The following is a 24,191-nucleotide window of genomic DNA, read 5'->3' as shown; positions in this document are numbered from 1 at the left end:
GTTGGGCTCCAGGAAGCACATATTTACAAACCTGGGAAGACGTCAGGGAAAGATGAGTAGAGTTAAAATTGGCTCATTTCTTTGGTTCTTAAAATATCAAAATCAGCCTGAGGCTGTAAATGAGGCTTGAAATCTTCACTGGCTTCAAGGGCACATCTGGGCTGTAAGGCCGTCTTGTGGGCTCAAATTTATCCTGCTACATTAGAGTACAAATTGGAGCTCCCAGCCATGAGATAAAAACTTTAGGATTATTTAAGAATGTAATCAGTCGACTGGAAGCTTTTTATTGTGTAGTCAGTAACCATCTGCAGTCAATAAAAAACCACCAGTTGGCCTAAATATGTAGAAGCACACTGGTCACTTGTGTTTTGGGGTAGATTTGGTCCCATGCCCACGTGCACCTGTTTACCCATGCCCAAACACTGTCATGTAGACTGGAAGAGGCAAGAAGTGCAACATTGCCAGTGCGATACTCAATACACTGCAAGCAAGCATATTCAGACTTTCAGCCATGCTTGCTTTAGAAGGATCCTTCTACTAGTCAATGCAGGCATGCCAATAACTTTACATCTGCAAGCCCAACTTTAGCGACAAAAATGAAAAGTAGAAAAATACAGATGAATACGGTCTCCATGTACCGTTATTTCAGGAAAATACAAGTTTAAATCAGGGTTGCAAAACAACTTCATAAATTGTTTCAGGAATTACAGTGATTCAGTATAAATGAAATCACAGCTGGCATTGATATAAGACCGCTGTGAAGAATAGCTTTGCTTAAAGGTGCTGCTATCACTTGGTCAAGGGCAGTTTAAAAGAGGAGAAAGGGCTATGGAATAAAAGTAATGAATAGCGGAAATGAATAAAATAGAGAAAAAAACTATTGGTATAGCATGAAAAATATAAAACCCACTAAAGTAATAACAGTCCAATTTACTAAAATTTCTCAAGGTATCTTGTAAAATAGCTCTGCATGATTTCTCTTATTTTCAGCTACAACACTCTATATAAACCAGCTCAGGTTCTGAACCCTTGCTAGTACTGAAAAGTGAAAAGCTTCAACTTGCCATCAGAAAAGTTAGAGTTGGGAAACAGGAGTTGTCTCTACTTGTATGAATTTGAGAAATAACTTTACCTCGGTGATCAGTAGCTTCTTAATAAAAAGAAATCACAGAATAATAACTCAAATACCTTTCCTCCATACACGAAAAGCCTCAGCCCAGAGGTAAAGTAATTTGCTCTAGGTCATCAACCGAATAATGAGAGCTGAGGCTAAAGTTTACACTTCCAGACTCTGAGTTTAATGGGTGTTTTAGGGTTTAGCTTTTCAAAGTATGGTCCCTGGAGAAACTACAACAGCGTGACTGGGAGGCTTGTTAGACATGCAGAAAAGCTGTGTAGACCCCAGAACTGCTGATTCAGTATCTGCATTTTAAATAGATGCCCAGGTGATTCTCCTGCACATTAGCGTTAGAAAAGCAACGCCTTTTAATCTACTGCCTTCTCGTTCCATGGTTGACGTGGGGAACAAGTGAGTTAATAAACGTAAAACAAATTATGCTCAATAAATGCAATGTACCTTAATGGTTAAAAGTGCTCTAAAAGAGTGCCCTTCAAAGTTCCTTTAATTCAAAATTTGGAATTGAATAATAATGCGCTTGTAATAATTTCATTAATAATCCTCACATTTATCAAAGCTACGTATTTCAATGAATTCATCCTCCAACAAGTCAAACTCAGAACAACAATTTTAATTAAATATTCATATGGTACAATGCAGTATTTAATCTACAAAGATTTCATCCATGAATGCGAGAAGAATTTACAGAATTTATAGTTTCTCTCCTCTCAAAATTTGTTTATGATTAGATGGAAGCAAAGTTATAATCTAAGAAGAGTGGGGAAACTGTGAAAGAAGGTAGTAGTGGAAATAAATTTTTACACACCCATTTTTGATACATTCACAGAAATGTGGAGCCCATAAAGCAACCAGAGGAGTGATATCAATTTTAAATTCTCCCTAGTTAGGTAAAGCGCATTAAATGTGGCAATCGTGTCTTCTTTGAAATACTCATCCCCAGTGCCAAATACAGTTCTTTGCTAGACTAAGTACCAAATAAACATTTTTTTACAAGAAACCAGGGACTTGGGGAGGTAGCTAGGCAAAAGCTTTTTTTTTTTCTGTTCACCTAATAGAAGGAAGGAAATGGGATGTGACTGCTGTTATCACCAGAGGAAAATATGACAACTCTCAACAAAATCAAAGCTTAAGATTCTGATATCTAAGTCTGGTTTTGAGAAAAGGAGACACTCATTTGAGAAACATTGCACTAGTATGATTAGAAAGAGCTCTATTCTCTTTAAATACTGGAGAGAATAAAGCCAAATGCAGCATACTCTTTACTGTTAAAGATAATGTCAAAAGTAAAAGGAAAGCAACATGTAGCCTTATAAAAAAATACAAAACAAGTTACTTCAAGTTGGGCTCTTATTTAATAGTCTTAACAATAAATGCAAATGTATGAAAGCACAATAAACCAAATACTTTAAATAATTTTGATTCTGGAATGTGGTAGACAGAATAATGTCTGCTCAAAGATGTCCACTCCCAAGTCCCTAGAACTTAGGAATATGTTCCATAATAAGGCAAAAGGGACTTTGCTGATATAATTAAAGTTATGGATCTTAAAATAAGGAGATTATCATGGATTATACAATTTGGTCCAGTCCAGTGTAATCACGTGAGTCCTTAAAAGCAGAGAACTTTCTCTAGAAAAGCAGAGGGTTGTGGAAGAAGGTGGAGTCTAAGAAATTCCAAGTATGAGAAGATTCATGTCTGTTGCTGGCTCTGTGATGTAGGGAGTGGCATGGAGGGAGCGGAGGGAGACACTAGCCTCTAGGAGCTAAGAGTGGCTGATGGTCAGCAAGGAAGCAGGCTCTTCAGTCCTACAATCACGTGGAACTAAATTCTGCCAGCAACCTGAATAGATTCTTCCCCAGAATTTCCAGCAAAAAAATGTAGCCCCATCCATACCTCTGATTTCAGTCTTTTGAGATCTGAAGCAGGGGAACAGGTGGAGCCACAAGGTGCCCAACATGCTTTGCTTATTTGCTTGTCAACTTACACCTAAACTATGAAATTTAGTTCAATTACAATTACCTTAACATTAATAGCTGGAGCTGGAAGGTAAAAATGACAATTTTCTTTAGCTGATATTAGATAGAAGTTATGGTATTTGCTCTCAAACAGAATTACAGTGGGTGTATATTAAAATTCACATTACCAGGCCCTAGTTCCACAAACTGAGTTAACAGATCTAAGAGTAGTAAAGTTGAATTTTGAAATAGCTAAGTGTTTTTCTTATATATGTTTATTTTAATCACCCTTTCAGTAACAGTACACCATAGTTAAAAAATATAATGAATAAATTACCATAGCACTGAATTAGAATTAATTTCATGTATATATAATTCGTATATTTTACACTTTTGACTATGAACTTTGTAGAAAGGAGTGAGTGAACGCTTTATTTACTCTAAATCAAATCTATTTAGTTGGAAGGCTTTTAATGACAATGGAGTCTGGACATACATGATGGAACAGTGAATCCCGAAGCAAAACAATGGCTATCTCCACAACCTAGTAGTAAAATACAGACTCCCAGTTTTCTATTTAGTGGAAATAAGGAAATACAGCTCTTTACTTGATAGAGGAAACAAATTCCTCAAACGTAACATAAGAGGACAGTATCAAAACCATTTTATGTAGGTTTTACAGTGAAACAAGATAAAATTGTGTGATCACTGTCATCCCTACTGAATGATCCTCTCACTTGGTTTGGAGAATTTGGTTAGTTTATTCTACTCTCATGAAAAGATAAAACATAGCTATCATTGTTAAGAATAACTGATCTTGAGGAAATGGTTTCATTTACGAAATTATAACAGCAAATTGTTATTTATTTTGCACATCCTTTATACTAAATTCTGTGATCCTACATTCATAAAAACAGCTTTTGTTTGTTGTTTCTATTTCATGGCAATCTGATGAGAACAAAATATCCTTGAACAGGTAAAAAAGATGTATACATCAAATTCTATGGTCTTTTACTTTGCACTGAAATATTTCTACTCAGGGCATTCTAGGATACTAACATTCTCCCCTGTCTCTTCATCCCATCACCGTCACAAACAAGCGATCAAGACGTCAAGAAAGAGAAAATTTGAATACAAGTTAATGTTACATACTTTCCTACTTATGAACTGTAGTGCTAGTGATAATATTTTATATATTAAAATTAGCAGTAATTGTATCAAATGTACATAGAGGCTGTGCCTTTTAAAGCAAGTGTCTCAAGGCCAAAGACAGGCTGGTGGGAAAGCTCCGACCAGCAAGGCCATATGCTCCCCTACCTAAAATCCCAAATAAAAACCCTTCCTTTTAGCTTTTTGGGGAGTTTGGGATTTCAGTGTTAGCTGCCCTCTCTCCTTGCTCAGCCCTGTTCAAAAATAAAATTCCTACTTTCTTCCACCACACCCGGTGTCAGAGATTGGCTTGCTGCAAAATGGGTGAGCGAACTCACTTCAGGTTCGGTAATACTTCCACTTGGTCCTTTTCGTTTTCAACTTGTGTCATCTAATTTTGTTTAGGTTTTCCGTTAAACATAATAGAAAAGGAAAAGAATAGAAAAGAATTGGAAAGCAGTTGATTTCTGTTTCACCTTCTAATATACCTTTTTCAGATGATTACTCCCTTCCTGAACCTTCCTAATAGCTAAGTTTTTTCTCAGGGCCAGTGTCACTCACACAACAAATATTAATGACTCTTTTCTACTTGATAGATGTTCTACTACGTGATACAAAGTTGTCCCTCAGGGAATTTGATGTTGATGACAACAAAAGAAGAGAAAGATGAGGATTATTACAATGAGGACAATAAGGATGACCATTGCTAATATTTTTTGAATGCTTGTTGCATACTATAAACTTGATAGGTAGATAGATACATAGGTAATTTATTTTGTATCCACTTTCATATGCAATCCTCACAACAACCAATAAAATATAGACTAGTAATGTCCCCGCTTGGCAATTTAGAAAATAGATTAGAGATGCTTATTATTTTAAAACCTTACAAAGTTGGTATATTTTTTCCTATTTAACAAACAATGAAATAAAGTCACATATTATGAGATATGCCAGGGATCCAATGCAATTCTGACTCTAAAATCTAGGTTCTGTTTACTCCTACAGTGTTTCTCAGTAGTGCACATTGCTTCAATTTATATAATAAGTATTTCATGGGATTTAATTATGTCAAAATACTGGCAAGGTCTGTTAGCTATGAAAGACTAACAATTAAATTAAGGATTTTTGGTCATTTAAATGAATAATTGTTAGATTTCTTTTAATTGAAGGCATTAAACGCAAATATAAGAGCAAATTACATTTGACTTATGATAACAGATTCTTCCAAATTCTCTACATATACGTAGAGACATTTCAGACAGATACTTGCAGATCATACTTTGTTAAAAGTGGTGGTGAAAATGGCAGGAAAATGATGACTCTGTGTTCTTTAAGTATGATGCTCTCCCACATTATACTTGATGACCAAATATGACTTAAATTTCTAAATAATTAGAAGTAGCTCTATTTTCCCAGAGGATAAAAATGTTGTAATAATTGTCAAAATTAATTATCCTGGCAGGCATAATTCTGTATACTCTGTTCAGACTCAAGTGAGGCAGCCATGAAAATGTGGTTCTCAGGTAGCCTCCTGCAGAGATCAGAGTTCACTGACAGCCCTAGCTGCTGCCTATCAGAGTCCATTACCATGTTTGTGCTGAGGCCATATTTCCACCTGCCAATTTCTATGCATGGGGGAGGGGGAGATATTGGTCCCCTAATAGGATCCTTTCGCTTGAGGACTTCCCCTCAGCCTGGTCAACATTTTCTTAGACCTGCACAGGAGGCTGACTCTGCCTATGCCATCCCCCTCCCCTCTTCTCTCTCGGGTATCACACCTGCTTGCAGTCAAAGGACTCTCCTTGCCTGCTCCTGCTCCCCTGCCCCTTTCCTCTTCACAGATGTCTATTCTCTCTCTTCTTGGTGTCTTCATTGCAGAGCACCTGAACTAACACGCCGAGTCAATAAATCCTTACCTCGGAAGAGGACTGGGAATGAGTCAAAAGTGAACTCTTGAAGTATATTTCGAACATCATCTCTAAGACCACTTTTGAAGGTAGGCACTTGGAAGTAACTTGAAAAAAGAATCTGTTAAATTGCCTGATGAATAAAGTGTTCACCTCCAACCTTGAGAAAAATATGTGATTCTTACAGGTCAATCCTCTTTAAGGAGAAAAAGCCAGGCTTTCTAAGTTCACAGCTACTCAGGTTATGGGTGGCAGTGAGGGTTAAGGGGAGAGCGAAATGATTGAAAATGCCCTTCACATGATATACTGCACCGTTCAGTGGAAAGAAACGCTGCTCGAAACTGATTTCACTTTGAGTTTGTGAATTAAACTCCTTTTGCTCAGAAAAAGAAAAATATGAAATGGGCTTTGGTCCAGGTGAAAAAAGGCCTCTTTTTATGTGCTTCAAAATCAAGAAGACTCCAGGCAATTTGGAGATTTTTTACAATCAAATTAATTTATCTGGGCATTCATTCATTTATTTGTTCACTCAACAATTATTGACTTCCCAGTTGTGGCAGACAATCTGATAGGGATTTGAAATACAGATATGAATAAAACATAACTCTTGCCACAGTCTGATTAAATTATCAGGGAACTGAGTGAACATTTTATATGGTGTGAAAATATTTGTGATAAGTAAGTGAGAAGGTAAATGGAGCAGAAAAGATGGACATCTGATTCATTGTGAAGGGACTAGGGAAGGATGACTTTAGGAAGAAATGCTTCTGCTGAGCCCTGAAAGATAAACAGTTGAGGAAACAGTAGTGAAGGCACATCGCTGATATCATGGGTGTGAGAAAGAGCATTGGTAGAAGTGACTCTAAAACCACAGAAGCACTAAATAAGTTCTGAGTCAACTGAAATGAGAATTTGTCATGGGGACAGAGTGGTACAGCTTAGAAAGGACCTTGCATGCTCTGCTAATGTTGAATGTTATTCTTCGTTCAGTGCAGAGCTGTTTATGCATCTTAAGTAGGAGTCTGAAGCAAGCTCACAGAGAAAAAGTAACAGGTTGTTACAAGAGTCCAGATCATAAAGGATGAGCATCTGACCCAAATTGCGGGGATGAGGGAAAGTCAATGGCTAAAGGTAATATATGTTAGGAAATTAATAGAATTTAGTGACTGTTAGATTATGGCAAATAAAGAAAAAACTGAAAGATGACTCAAGTTTCTAGCTAAACAAAGTGGTGGATAGTGATGCCATTAAATAAGATAAAGAATCAGAAGAGGAACAGAATTTAAAAATAAAGATAAATGCACTTTTGGAGATACTGAGTTTATCAAATGCACATATATACAGGAAACTGGTACATATTCAAAACATTTGAGCAATAGTGTTATCCAATGATGTAAGCTTGATGGTCAGGTAAAGAAAACAAAGTAAGAAAAAACAGCCTGGAGAATACTACTGTTTCATTTAGCTGAGGAATAATAACATTTTTTACTATACTTAGATTGCAGCAAACTGATATTCACAAGAATGATATAAAGGAGACTATCTTCTAAATTATATTTTTCCTTTTTTCGTGAGGAAGATTGACCCTGAGCTAACATATATTGCCAATCTTCCTCTATTTTATGTGGCATGCCTTCACAACATGGCTTGACAAGAGGTGTGTAGGTCTGCGCCTGGGATCCGAACCTCTGGACCTGGAGCCGCCAAAGCTGGGTACGAGAACTTAACCACTACACTAGTGGGCAAGCCCCCTTCTAACTTATACTTTTAAAAACCATCTTCTCACTGATTTTCCAACCAATTTCTCACAATTCATTGTGAGATAGTTAGGAAATGTATTATTTTCCTCATTCTATCATTTGATACTTGGGGACATGAACTGGAACACTGGTGTTTGAGTATTGAATTTAGTGAATTTCCAGTATTTCATATTGTAATACATTCAACTACAGCTTATATGAAGTCAAAACAATGACAAAATTTTTGAATTAAATATCCAAATTAAGGCAGGTATATTGTAGTAGTTTCATAAAGATATTGTTAGCCATGTAATACTGCAGAAACATATTGTAAGTCACATATTTACATTTTGATTTGGAACGTTTGTTATGAGGGGTAAAGCTGATAACCATACCCCGTCCTACATCTTGAATAAAAACAGCAATACAATCAATGAATAGCCATCAAACAATTTTTCCTGAGCTTAATTAATTACCTTTCTCAATAATCAAAACAGTCTTTGTGGGGGCCAGCCCATGGCCAAGTGGTTAAGTTCGTGGGCTCCTCTTCGATGGCCCAGGGTTTCGCCGCTTCAGATCCTGGACATGGACATGGCACCGCACATCAGGCCATGCTGAGGCGGAGTCCCACATGCCACAACTAGAAGGACCCACAACTAAAATATACAACTATGTACTGGGGGGATTTGGGGAGAAAAAGCAGGAAAAAAAAAGAGAAGATTGGCAACAGATGTTAGCTCAGGTGCCAATCTTTGAAAAAAAAAAGCAGTCTTTGTATACTTCCCTGTACACTGTAAAGATGGTAAAAAATGGTACATGATATGGTGATGTTGATTATAAATTGTCCCTAGTAGGTTAAATCTAATCTAGAATCTTGTGAGGCAGTTCAATGTATAACAAACCTTCATAAATAATCAAATATTCTAATAAGTCTGTTCAACATGAAATTTAGGAGAGTGTGATAATTCATTGAAAATATCCTTACATTTTTGAATTATCAATCTGACGCCTGAAGCTTCTTCAGTTGCACAAAATTTCATTTAGCTTTTTAAAACTATCTTTTAAATTTTGAGATAATTGTAGATTTTCATAATTATAAGAAATAATACATCATAGGCATGTTTGCCCATTTTTCTCCAATGATAACATCTTGAAAAACTACAGTACAGTATCATAACCAAGATATGCATGTCGATAGAGTGAAGACATAGAAGAGCTCCATCACCACAAGGCTCAATGAGGTTGTACTTTTATAACCACAACAACTTCGTTCCAGCTCCCATGCCTCCTTAACCCCAGGCAACCACTGATCTAATCCCTGTTTCCATACCGTTGTCGGTTCAAAATGTTATATATATGGAATCATATGGTATGTAAACTATTGGGATTTCACTCAGTATAATGCTCTGAAAATTTATGCAGTTTATTGCATGTGCCAATAATTTGTTCCTTTTTATTGCTGAGTAATATTCCATGGTATGGATGTTTCACAGTTTGTTTCACTATTCACCTTTTGAAGGATATCTAGATTATTTCATGTTTGTAACTATTATGAATAAAGCAGCTACAAGCATCCATGTTTACGTGCTTGTGTGACTATACATCTTCATTTCTCTGAGTGCAATTTCTGGGTTGTACAGTAGTTGCACATTTAGTGTTTTAACAAACTTCCAAACTGTTTTCTAAGTGCACGCACCATTTCACATCCTTATCACCATTGTATGAGGGATCCGCTTCCTACATATCTTCCTCAGCATTTCATGTTATCACTACTGTTTAGTTACTTATTCTGATAGGTGTGTATCTCAGTGTGGTTTTAATTTGTATTTACCAATGACTAAAGATGTTGGAAATCTTTCACGTGCTTATTTGTCCCCTGTGTATCCCCTTCAGCAAAATGTCTGTTCATACCTTTTGCTCATTTTCTATGCGGAGTCTTTCTTTTTTTTAAGTGTGTTTGAGATTTCTTTAAATATTCTAGATGCTAGTCTTTTGTTGGATATGTGGATTGCACATATGTTTTCTCCAAGTCTGTAGATAGTATTTTCATCCATTTAGCAGGTTCTTTAACAGAATAAAAGATTTTTGTTTTTTTTTTTTTTGGTGAGGATGATTGGCCCTGAGCTAACATCTGTTGCCAATTTCCTCTTTTTGCTTGAGGAAGATTGTTGCTAAGCTAACATCTGTGTCAATCTTCCTCTATTTAGTATGTGGGATGACACTAAAGCATGGCTTGCTGAGTGGTGTGTAGGTCCATGCCCAGGATCCAAACCTGAAAACCCCCGGCCACTGAAGCAGATCATGCAAACTTAACCACTATGCTATGGGGCTGGCCCCAAGTTCTTAGTTTTGATGAAGTCCAATTTATAATTTTTTTCCTTTATGGATTGTGTGTTGGGTGTCAATTCTAAGTATTCTTTGGCTAGTTCTAGATCCCAAAGTCCTTGTTATAATTTTCCTGAAAATGTTACAATTCTGTGTTTTACATTTAAGTGCATGGCTATTTTGAGTTAATTGTTATATCACGTGTGAGACAGGTTGAGGCTCTTTTTTGCCTATGGATATCCAATTGCTCCCACCTCATTCATTGAAAAGGCTCTTTCCTCCATTAAATTGCATTTTAACCTTTGTCAAAAAAGCTCAGTTAGGAATATTTGTGTGGGTGTATTGTTGGGTTCTCTATTCTATACCATTGATCTATGTCTCTATCACTCCAACAATACTACACATTCTTGATTACTGTAGCTATATAATAATCATTTAAACTGGATAGACTGATTCCTCCAATTTTATCCTGCTTTTATAAAATTGATTAAACTATTCTAGCTTCTTTGAATTTCCACATAGATTTTAGAATAATTTTGTCTATAGTTCCAACAACTCTTGCTGAGATATTGATAGACATTCTGTTAAACATATATAAGAATTTGGGAAGAACTGACATCTGTACTATGTTAAATCTTATAATTTATGAACATGGTATATCTCTGTATTTATTTAGATCTACTTCTATTTCCCTCTTCATCTTGTACAGTTTTCAGCATACAAGTCCCACACAGGTTTTGTTAAACATACATCTAGTTATTTCACTTTTTAAGGATTATAAGTGACATTTAATTTTCCATTTCAGTGTCCACGTGTTCCCTGAGAGCGTATGAAATGAAGTTGATTGTTCTCAGTTAATTTTACATCCTATAGCTTTGCTGAATTCACTCATTAGTTATAGGATTTTGTTTTTATAGATTCAGTGTAATTTTCTGTTTAGACCAATATATCATCTGCAAATAGGGACAGTATTATTTCTTACTTTCCAATCTACATGCCTTTTATTTCTGAGTCTTGTCTTATTGCACTGCTTAGAATTTCCATCATTACATTGAATAAGAGTGAGAATAGGAGCTACCCTTGCCTTGGGACTGACCTTAGTGGGAAAGTATTTAGTCTTTTACCACTAAGTTTAAGGTGAAATTTAGATATTTTGTAGTCATTATGTATCAAAATGAGGATGTCCCTCCCATTTCTATTTTTCTGAAAGTTTTTGCATGTATGAGTGGTGAATTCTTTTTTCTGCATTAATTAATATGATTATGTGAGTTTTCTCCTTTTTTCTGTTAATATGGTGTGTTACGTTAGTTAATTTTTGAATATTTAACCAGCCTTGCATCACTGAAACAAACCCCACTTGATCATGATGTATACATTTTGATTGCTATTTGCTGTTAAAGATTTTGCATAAGAGATATTGATCTATATTCATGAGAGATAGATCAGAGGCTTTCTCTTTTTATTCTGTTTTTGTGTGGTTTGACATCAGAGTAATACAACCTTAATAAAATGAATTGAGTAGTGTTGTCCTCTTGAATTTTCTGGAAAATATTATGTAGAATTAGAATCATTCTTCTTTAAATATTTTTTATCATTATATAATGTCCCCCTTTGTCCAAGGTAATTCTTTTTTTGTTCTGCAGTCTACCTTACCGGATATCAATAAAGCCACTTCTGATTTCTTTCACTAATATTTGCATGAATTAGTTTTTCATCCTGTCTATATCATTATACTTGGAGTGATTTTACTATAGGCAGCATATATTTGGGATATGTTTTTCTGAGCTACTCTACCATTATCTGTCTTTTAATTGATGTATTGAGATCATTTATACAATGTAATGTTGATATGTTTGAGCTTAATATCTCAATTTCTCTTTAATTCCTAAGGATATTTTTGCTGAATATACATTTCTTTTCTTTATCCATTTAAAAAAATGCTATCCTCCTTCCTTCAGGCCTCCATAATTTCTGATGAAAAATCTATTATTTGTATTTTCCTCTTTAAGCAAGATACTTTCTCACTACTGTCAAGATCTTTTTCTTTATTTTTCAGAAGTTTGTGATATATGCTTTGATGTGTACTTATTTGAGTTTTCCTGTTTGGGTTTCTCAGATTTTTGAATCTGTAGGTTTATATCTTTTGCCAAAGTTGATAAATTTTCAGCCTTTATTTGAGCAGTTTTTTCAACCCTATCTTCTTTTGCTCCTTGTCCTCAGACTCCAATGACACCAATTTTAATCTTTTATTATATTCCCACATAGAAACATGTTTGTTTGTTTAAGTCTATTTTCTCTCTGTTTTTCCACTGGGTCATTTGCGTCGTTCCATTTTCACGTTCTCTGCTTCTTTCCTCTGTTCTCTCCGTTCTGCTATTGAGACCACTCGTTAAAGTTTGCTTGGTTTGGTTTGCTTTGGTTATGGCATTTTTATTTTCTAAAATTTGTATTTGTCTCTCCTTCACATCTTCTCTTTACTTTCCGACATTTTATTTCTCTGCTGAGACTATTTTTTTCATTTGTTGATGCTTGTTTATAATTGCTTATTCAAATATATTTATGATGGCTGCTTTAAAATATTTGTCAGATAATTCTAACATCTCTGTCATCTCAGTGTTGGCATCTATTTGTTTTCTTTTTACATTCAGTTTGACATCTCCCTGGTTCTTGGTTTGATAAGTGATATTTTTTTAATTGAAATGTTGACATTTTGAGAATTATGCTGTAATACCTTGTATCTTATTTAAGCCTTCTGTTTTAGTTAGCTTTTCCTGACCGTGCTCTAGCATGGGGAATAGAGTGTTCTGCCTTGTCACTGACAGATGTGGGTAGAAATCCAGCCACTCAGCCTCTACTGATATCTATGAGGGGGGCAATCCTTTTACTGATGTGCAGGGATGGGATTTTCAGCTCTCCACATGGCCTCCACTGATACTACCGAGGAGAGGGGTATGGGCTTGTTACCACTGGGTGTGGTAAAAGATCTTACTCCCCACTAGGCATCCTCTGACACCATCCCCAGTGTGGAGGGGAAGGGGTGCCTTATTATTTCTGAGTTGAGTGAAGATCATGACTCCTCATGTGGTCTATATTGGTAGTGCAGAGAAGGAGGATGTTATTTCTTCCCAGAGGGGATGAAAGTCTCCAGTGATCTCTGCTACCACCCTGGCAGGAAGTTAGACCTCATTCTACCTTACATGAAAGGTCTGTGGCTTCCCACTGTCTTTGCTGGCATGGGTGGGAGTGGGACCACAGTATCTTCGGTGGTGTTTGGCTGGAGTAGAGTGGCTATTGTCTAAATATTTTGTCTTGTTAGGCTGCTCCCTTCTTGGTCTTTGATTAGAGAAAATACTTTTTTCCTGAAGCATTTTTTGTCTGTGCACATGGGCATTTCTAGGTTGCCAGCTGAACAGCACCATGTCTGGGATACACAAGGGAAAAATAAAACCTAGGGAACTCATCACCATGTTGTTCTTTCAGTCTATATTTGCAATCTAACAAATTAGCTTGCCACAGTTTCATGGATGCTGACAGAATATATAAGACTCTTGAGTCAGAGACACAGAAAAATTCATAGACATCAGCATATTTGTGTCAGTTCTCCTTGCGCCCAAATAATACAGGGGTGATGTATGGGTGGGCCCAGCTGGATACCTGCACCTGCAGCGGTTAGCATTATAGGAAAGGAACTATGAGCTTAGGGAACCAGACTCTTTGCATACTTGCCCTTCGCTCCAGAAGGAGATACCGTCTATATCTTCCAAGGCTATTAATTATAGACGTCTTAGAGAAGGTTATCTGAAGCAAAGACAGTCAGCACCCTTGCGTGCTCATCTCTGGTGGGAGGTTCTATTATTGTTGTTGTATTTTCATTGTTTTTCTCTCTCTCTTGACAAGGTGCTATGGTTGTACTACTGAGTCCAAAGAGCAAGTGCAAAATCAGCCCTTTTGTCTTTTCTTCTGTTTTTTACTTTTATTTATTTTTATTTATTTATTTTTGGTTGTTGTTTTTTGCTGACAGGAGTTTCCAGTCTAAGATGATATTCAGTATATTGGAAATCCAGTCATAGACCTATGGGAAATTCAGCTACTCTTATTGCAAGGTTTTTCTGTTGATTTCCACTACCTTAAGTATTCAGCTTTATAAATGTGCGCACCTTTGTCAGTCTAGCTCTTAGTTTCACTGACTGACATTTACTGTGGTCTTCGAGCATCTGTGTCAACTTAGTCTCCATTAGTCTGTAGGAGTGAAACTCCCTGCAGCCTATGGCTTCTTATCATTTGGAATTGAATAGTTAGTTTGTTTCAGTCCCAGACTGCCTGCCTTGGTTCTGCTCATCATATATTTATTTTGTTTTTCATTGTTTCTATGCCTTTTTAATTATTATAACATGTACCTCTCATATATTTTATCCATGTTCTTAAAGTGGAAGCAGAATTTAAGATCAGTGCTGACAGTGCCATTTTGACTAGAATTTTGTTTTACTGCTTTAATCAGGAACAAAGCATAGACTTTTACTTTTTGGGGAAAAATCCAAAATCATCATCTCATTAGACATGATGATGTAATTATTGTAAGTTAGACATTAAACTATACCAAAATAAACATGCTAAGAAATCTCCTTTAGTAATATACTATTGAATGTACTATTTAGTGAAAGCCTTTCAAATGTTAAATATCATCCTTGGATTTCTTTTTATATTACTTGTGATTTTCTTTTGTGTATTTCTGTTTAAAACAGTAACTCCATTGGTTTAGAATTATCTATTCAAATGTTAATCCACAAGCAGATATATACTGATTAATTTTCACATGCCCAGCAGTGTGCTAAATGTTGTGACCAATTTACATACACTAATTCTTATCCTCAAGAAACTTACAAATTGTTTACCTTAAAAAATGTAAATTTCTTAATTATTACAGAATAGGCAAATCAGGAAGATCATAATTGTGCACCACTTTTACAGATATCATTGAGTCAAATTTTCTCTTTGTCAAAATATCAACATAGCTATAAGACCCATAAAATAAGGCTAAAATATTTCTATCTCTGGACAGTATGACAGTCAAGCATAGATAGGGCCATACAATTTCTATATCATTTGTTAAACAAAAATAACATACTGCAGCAATCTTCCTTTTGAACCTTTGGTCTCTAGATCCCTCACTATTTCCTTTTCCTCTTAAACCTATCGAATTTACTCCATGTTAGCAATTCCCCCACAATACTACTGTGAAAATAACATACAATCATTGAAACAAGTGGCTTTTTCAATGAGCATAAATTTTATTGCAAATCTTCTTCCCTAAGGACTTGCTTTCTGTAATACTGCATGAGAATATTTAATTTGCGTAATAGGAAAATAAATGATGTGTTTCTTCTATTGAGACTTACATGGAAATACCTATAGCACATTTTGATGTTCATTGTATCTGAAGTGGGGCTATTATTAATGCAGAAAATCAGAGAAAACATGCCAACTATAATTTCTCAAGCTTTTAGTTTGCTTTCCTTTGTTAGTATCTGTTCACGAAAGATAGGCAACAAAAGACAGTATGTTCCAGAGATGATAAAACACTATTCAACAGATTGGTTGAACTTTACATCGGTGTGGGTACATCATGAAAAATTCTGCATCATGTCAGACACCACTGTCTATTTGCAAACATTATATTTGAAATCCCGAAATAGTCCTCCATTTGTGTATGATTTTCTCAGTCAAACAAAATTGAGGTCATTTAGGGGGAAAAAAACAAAGGGAGGAAAAAGTTTAGATGAGATTGGCATCACTTTTACCTAGAATGATTTGATTACATATGCTCACATATTCTGACAGGTTTTATCTAGAGGTACATCAGCATTATTTGACAGTATAAAATTATAAAACAATATAGAGCACAGACATGCTATTTATATGCAGTACACACATATGCAGAGCTTGTGGTGTAACACTTTAGGAATCTGAAATCATCAAGGTATTGTTCCGTTGTCTTATTTCCTTTAAGAAAGAATTATATGTGAATCCAAATTATGTGAAATAGCATTTTCTATACATTCCATGCATAGTTTTATAGCTTTTTGTTAGGCATATTCTACTTGAAACCATTTTTTGTTAATGTCTTACAAAATTAAATACTACAATTGCTTGTTTCTATACTAATCAATAAATTGTGCATAGTATTACCTGGATACAAATGAGACCTTTTTTATTGTTTGTGTGTACTTTTAGATACTTCAATTTATTACATTATTGACCTAAATTAAAAAAATATATATATATGCTCTGTCTGAAAATGCAAAATATTTAAATGCAAAATTGAATAAAAAAAGGAGAAAGCAGAATTGGTGGGAGCTGTCGTGGCCAGTTCACTTTATTATCCAGATGAACTGCAGCCAAATTACTAAGTAAAATTCCAGACTAATCATAAAAATAGCAAGTGATAAAAAGTACTTAATGATTTCTCCATGCAGGGTTTGACATAACATAGGCTGGAATGAAATGAAATGAAAGTAGAAACTATTAACTAATCAAGTTAGGACAAGTTTGTTGGACTTCACAATATATAGTTTATAACTATGGCCTTGCACATATATTGGAAGCTAATTCTAAATAGTTCTATGAGTAGGCTTGTAATAATTAAGGAAATTCAAAGATATCAATTCAATACATTTCTGAAGCCAAATGTCAATTAAATTCTAGAGATCAATAAATAGGTATTACAAACTAAGAAAGCAGCATCATTGTGATGATTCATTTTATATGTCAACATAGCTGGGCCATGATGCCCCAATATTTGGTCAAACATCGTTAGGGATATTTCTGTAAAGATGTTTTTTGGATGAGATTAACGTTTAAATTGGTAAAGCAGATTACCCTCCATGACGTGGGTGGGCCTCACCCAATCAATGGAAGGTCTTAATAGAACAAAGACTGACCTCCCCTGGGAAAGAAGGAATTCTGCCAGCAGACTGTCTTTAGACTCAAAGCGCGACTCTTCCCCAGGCCTCCAGCTTGGCAGCCGACCCTACAGATTTTCTATTTACCATGCCTACACAATTTCATGAGCCAATTCCTTAAAATAAATCTCTCTTTATACAAACATACACACCCTGTTGGTTCTATTTCTCTGGAAAACTCTGGTTAATACAGATTTTGGTACTGGGAAGTGAGGTGCTACTATAACAAATACCAAAATATATGAAAGAAGCTTGGAACTGGGTATTGGGTAGATGCTGGAAGAGTTTTGACGTACATGTTAGAAAAAGCCTAGGGGCTGGCCCAGTGGCATAGTGGTTAAATTCGGGCACTCTGCTTTGGCATCACAGGGTTCACTGTTTCGGATCCTGGGTGCGGACCTGTGCACTGTTTATCAAGCCATGCTGCGGAAGCATCCCATATAAAATAGAGGAAGATGGGCACAGATGTTAGCTCAGGGCCAATCTTTCTCAGTGAAAAGAGGAGGATTGGTGGTGGCCATTAGCTCAGCGCTAACTTTCCTAAAAAGAAAAAAAAAAGTCTAGATTGTCTTGAAAAGACATAGTAGAAACATGGATGTTAAAGGTGCTTCTGGTAAGGCCTCAGATGGAAAAGAGGAATAACTTTTGGACGTTGGATGATAAGTGATCCTTGTTATAAAGTGGCAAAGAATTGAATTGTGGTCTGGTGTTTTGTGGAAGGTAGAATTTGTAACAGATGAACTTGCATATTTAGCTGAGAAGAATTTAGAATGTATTGAAGGTTAAGCCTGGTTTCTCCTTACTGATTATAGTAAAATGTGAGAGGAGAGTTATAAACTGAAGAAAGGACTTTTTAAGCAAAAGGGAGCCAAAACTTCCAGCTATGGAAAGTTCTCAGCTTACCTATGTTGCAAAAAATGGGAAAGCGTGTTCTGGAGAGCACACCAAAGGTGTGCCTGCACAATCATTTGCTAAAGAGATTATGGATATGACTCATGGATTTAATCTGCCATTTTAGCAGAAGCCAAGAAGAGTGATGGGGTTATACCAGCACCAGCAGAAACACTGCCAGCTTGAAATAAAGGGGGCAGAGATGGGACAAAATGAAGGAAGGCTGTTGGACTTCTGGGTTTCCACAGGATGGGGCAAAAGAGCTATCCAAGAAAATGGAAGAATGACCCTGAAAGTGATTTGATATCAGCAGGCCTGCTACTGCCACCAAAGCCCAAAGGGCACAGCTCCAAGTGACAAGGCTGTTTCCTCTTCAATTCCAGAGGGCATTACTTCAGTGGGCCAAGCTGCTGCCCCAAAGGTCCCAGAAGTGGGGATGCCCCTCTGGTAGCTCAAAGGGCAGAGTATTTAGACAAAGAGGATTATTCTCCATCCTTAAAATCTTATGGAATTTACATTGCTAGGTTTTGGATTTGCTTAGTTCTTGTGACTCTTTTTCTTTCCAATTTCTGCCTTCTGGAATGGGAATGGCTATCTGATGCCTGTGGTACCATTGGATTTTGGAAGCATATACTTGTCTGACTTCACAGGTTCACAGGTGGAGCGGAATTTTGCCTCGGGATGAATCATACCTTGAGTCTGAACTACACTTTGATTTAGACGAGATTTGGGACTTAAAGTTGATGCTGGAATGGGTTAAGACCTTTGAGTTGTTGGGATGGGAGTGAATGTAATTTGCATGTCAGAAGGACGTGAATTTTGGGGGGTGCAGAGTGTTATGGGCTAAACTGTGTCCCCCAAAATTCATAGTTGAAGCCCTAACACCCAGTACCTCAGAGTGAAACTGTTTTGGAGAGAAAGGGCCTTTAAAGAAGTCATTATATTAAAAATGATCTATTAAGATGGGTTCTAATCCAGTCTGGCTGGTCTCCTCCTAAGAAGAGGAAATTATGACACACAAAGAGACACCAGGGATGTGCATGCACAGAGAAAAGACCATGTGAGGACACTACAAGGAGCGGCTATGTGCAAGCCAAGGAGGGAGGCCTTAGAAGAAACCAAATCTACCAACACCTTGATATTGGACTTCCAGCCACTAGAACTGTGAACAAATAAACTTGTGATGTTTAAGTCCCCCAGTCTGCGGTAGTTAGTTATGGCAGCCCTAGCAAACTACTATAATCATCATAACATTACCAGAATAGAAAATACAAACTTAGAAATTTTCAAGGAGTTCTGAATTTCAGGACTCACTTGCTGGGAATGGTCAATGAGAGAGAAAGACTTTAATATAAATATAGACTTCATTGTATTAAAATTCTTCCAGCTGAAGTTTTTGAACATAAGTATATACTTAAATCAGACAGTTCTAAAATTAGCTATACTCTCTAGGAATTTGAAGTAATATAAGAAAGTATCAATTTACCCAGCTGACTGAAAAAGTAAAGCCATAGCCTCTAGAAGCAGCCCTCCTTGTGGGAGGTCATAACAGATTATTATAGAAGGCTTGGCATATTTGTAGTACACCCTAACCTTTGAGACAGGCATGGCCGAGGACAATGATGCTCTCTAGTAAAGCATCTCTTGAGAAGTTTACAAAGATGTTAAAGAGGAATGCATTAACCATTAACTTACACAACACAGCATTTCTGAGATTCTTTAGTACAAGTTTGTCTTTAGAGGAAAATATTTCCTCTTCCCTCACCCTATGAATCACATAATTGGGCAAGCTGTATATAGAATTCTTCCAGTGAATATCCAATAACAATTCTCTTCCTGTGGAATTTGCCACAGGGATTTTTCATATCTCATCAAGCTTTAAAGTTATTTTGGCAGCTGATGGGGAGAGGGTGTAAACGAGAAATCACATACAAAGTGGAATACTTCAAAAGATCAAGTCACTCCAGTCAAGATTAAAAGAAGAACATTGCAGATACTTATTTTGAGGTACTATGATAAATTCAGCTAAATAATTCAGTCTTAACATTCTTCAAATTCATTCTTCTTATTTGTGTTGTCATCCATATAGTTCATGTTCTTATTACCTCATAACCTTATTATTTCCATAGTCTTATCAATTATAATATTTACAGCCATGTATTTAAGGCATCTTAATACTTCCCCTGTCAGATTTCATGCTTATAACTAATAACGTATTAGAGATTATGTATAGTAATTTAAAATGAGTTTTATCTTTCTCAGGCTCAGTTTACTCACTGGATAAAACATGGAAGGAGGAGTAGAGGGTGTGAGGTGGAACTAATACTTGTCAAGTAAGACTAATACTTGAAAGGAGAGTTGCCACATCTTACTGATGACATTTATTTAAAATGACCAAAACATATTGGGGCTCAAAAATTGAAGATAAATCAGATTTCGTGGATAATTAATAGGATAAGTGACTTGTTTTGGAAGGGGAAATATGAGGTTACTTTTGCAGACTACTTGTGAAAATAAAAATACACATTGTGGGGTTTTCGGTAGGCAATTGACATAGATGTCAGGAAGCCTGGAGGTATAAAAGGAGAATCATTCACTTTAGGGTAGGAGTTGAAACACAGAGTCAGTGAGCTCACCAATAAAAAAGAGAGAAGAACAGATTATCCAGATTTAAGGGTATATGTTCATTAGTCACTATCAAGGAGGAAATGGAAGCACAGCTGTAACCTAGTGTAGAAACACAATAATGAAAGGTCACTGACATTGTATAACAATAGGATTATTTCCAACTGGCAGAGGAGGGGAAACTACCAAGAACTGTAGGATCAGTAGTATAAAGTGCTGTAAAATTGTCTTAAAGAATAAGTGGGGGGAAAATTCATGGGATTTTATAATTCAAAGGAAAGAGGCAGTTTGAGAAAACAAAAACATGTTTCTTGCCAGAGATTCTTTTTAGGAAAAAATAAAAGGGAACACAAGTTTTTATTGGATGTAGACTCTTTAGTCTAATTTTCCAAAGTAGAAAGGAAAATAAGTTCATAGATGCTAAAAAAAAAAAAAATGCAGTGTTTTCTGCATTTCTTGGGATATGGATTATATTCTCACAGTCTACAGAAGGAACATCAAATTAGTTACAAAAAACAGTGTTTTATCTACAATTCTAAGAATGAAGTAAATCAACAGGCACTTAATATTTTATTTTCTATTTCTTCACCTTTTCCTAGTATTATCTTTACAAGCATGTACGTTTTAAGAAATCCTCTTTTTGTAATAAAGTATCATACTCCTATTTAAAAATTTTTATAAAGTGAAAAACAAAGAAAGATGAGAAAAACAAATCAGTCATTGCAATTTCTTATGATTCATTTAAAATAATTAGCAGGAACATGAATTAATGTGTATCTTTGAGTGATTTTGTAGCAGAAGTCTAATGACTTGGAAATTCACTCAATTTACGCAAATAGTAAACAGGTAATGTCTTTCTTAAGTGACTAGACAGAAAAGTAAAATCACCAATAGCTGTAAATTACTAAATATATATTATTGTTAGTGGAGAGTATATTAGCTATAATATGTTTAGTTATAAATGCGTGAATATAAATAAATTAAATCATGTAAAGTAATGACATGCATGGAAATGTTGGTATTTTAAAATTAATTTATATAGTTAATTCTAAATTTATTTTAAATTATTTTATCTATTACTTCTTGGCCAATAAATATAAAATCTTTAATAATTTATTAGACCATTTGTTTAAAAACTTCCATAATTACTTAATTTTGATTATCAAACATTTGTTTCATGGAATATTTTTGTTAGCGACTTCTGAAAACATTAACAAATCCTCTTGGTCTTATTCACATGAAATAACCTTGTTCTGACAGCATAATAATACTGAAAAAAAGCTTTTAAAATAATATCAATTTTCCATAATACATCATGCATGGTGTATGATAATCAGTTGCTGTACAAAACAAATTTTGAGGTGATCTTTTCTCTTTTCTTTCATACCTTTTTAAAGTTGATGCATCATCAAAACATTTTGTTTTCTTATGAGTTTCAAAAAAAGAGGGCAAAAAAATTTGTGACCTTCTCTGCAATTGGCTGAAACTTTCATGCCTTTCATTCAGGTCTCCATTAGTTGAAAGTGGTTTTAGCTAGCTGTACTGGAGCATTTCAGTCAATTACCAGCTTTTATCTTGTTGTTATCATAAAGGGCCATTTCTTTCCTAAAATGGTCAATTAAGTTCATGAAAATAAATGGTGAGTAATGTACAATTTGTTAGCCGTACTGTCAGGAGTACACTGGTCTTGGGGAAAAACATTTCAGAGGATTTCTTAATGAATAGAAATAGCTTTCATTAGACTAGCTGTTTGTTCGCATTTCTTCTTTCTCTGGCCACAATTCACAGTTAACAACGCAGTAATTGAGTATTTGAAAGCTCTTAAAATATCTCCCGTATCCGTAAAGAAGGGTCCCATGTTTTTGCTTAACTACTCCATTTGTTTCCGTTTGTATAAAGTGCATTTTAGAATCAATTGAAGTAGTAGGTTTTACTTGAAAAGCATCAGGAAAAGGTTCATTTTTTTCTGGGAAAAATAGGATAGAAGAACAAGCATTTGGAGAAAATTAATCAAACAGGTATAAGTACACTGAAATGTTACAGCAATGCATGTAAAACTTGAAAATATGAGAAAAAATGATGGACAGCAGACTCCTAATTTGCATAATGATGTAACATTTGGATGTTCAGGGCAAGAATGCAGGCTTGAAAGTGCTGCATTCATTTGCTTATACTTTGATTAGTTTCTACTTTAGTTCTTAAAACAAATTAAAAATATTTGCTGTTTGTCACACCATTCTGGGCCCATTGCATATTCTAGTGTTAATAAATAGGCAAAACCACGTAAATTAAATCTGGTGATATGGCGTCTTCCAGTCTAGCCTGAGAAATACATTCTATAAATGTGAAATTTGATTAACATCTTTCTGGGTTACGAGTAAGTGCTGAATGGTTATTAGTTAATCCATCAAGGAAAAACAAACAGTATTTTTGTGTTTGCTTTTTTTCATTGTTGCAAATATTATCTCCACAAACATTCTAACTATAAAACCTGTGACTTAAACACTCTTTCTCCTAGCAAAAGTATCCAATGCAGTGCCAAAGAAAATTTCTTGAATGAATATAATTACTTCACCAAAATGGTTTTCATTCCTCCTTTTGCATTTGAAAACCAGAAGTTCAAAGATTACTCAGCCACTGTGATGGTTAATTTTGTGTATCAGCTTGGCTAGGCCACCATACCCAGACATTAGGTCACACACCAGTCTAAACGTCACTGTGAAGGTATTTTTTAGATGAGATTAACATTAAATCAGTAGACTTTGAGTGAAGCAGATTATACATGAGCCAATTCCTTCAGTATGTGTACCAATAAATATATACACATACACATATCCTATTGGTTCTGTTTCTCTGGAGAGCCCTAATACAGATTTTTATACAAATGTGGTAGTACAAAAATCAACAGACAAAATCATTGTGTACTCGGAAGGTTCTATTTGCAATTTAGTGGTGGAAAAGAAGCTAACTCATATAAGTACAATGAGTTCAAATACATATCAAGACATCTTTGATACCCTCACATGAATAGTATACACATTTATGTGTATGCACATTAACAATTTTTGCCATAGTCTTGAAGATTGCACAATCATTGGGTGATATAACTCACTGAGTTGGTGTAATTAACATGCATGTTTAGAAGAAGGAATACAATAACAACAGAAGGTGGCTATTTTCTCAAAGGAAGTCAAGTAACTGCACTTTTCTACTTTTAATTTTTTTTTGACCATAGTCACCTGATCTTTTGAAGCATTCAACTTTGTATCTAATTTCTCATTTATACACTATTCTTATCAGCTGCCAAATATTTCCCCAAGTAAAAACGTAAGAATTTTTTTGTATAACTTTCCTTGAATGTGGAAAATAATCATGGTCGTGACCACCGTCACTTTGTAGATTGCAGGCAAAATGCCAAAATTTCAACTCTTTGTCTTTCAACACAGTAGTGTTGCAAATATTTTATCCAAGGTAATATACAAGGTTCCAATAAGCAGTGA

The sequence above is a fragment of the Equus asinus genome, chromosome 9 (assembly GCF_041296235.1).
Source record: "Equus asinus isolate D_3611 breed Donkey chromosome 9, EquAss-T2T_v2, whole genome shotgun sequence".
In the NCBI taxonomy this organism is placed as follows: domain Eukaryota; kingdom Metazoa; phylum Chordata; class Mammalia; order Perissodactyla; family Equidae; genus Equus; species Equus asinus.
The sequence above is the reverse complement of the archived record's forward strand: the minus strand, read 5'-3'. Positions refer to the sequence as shown.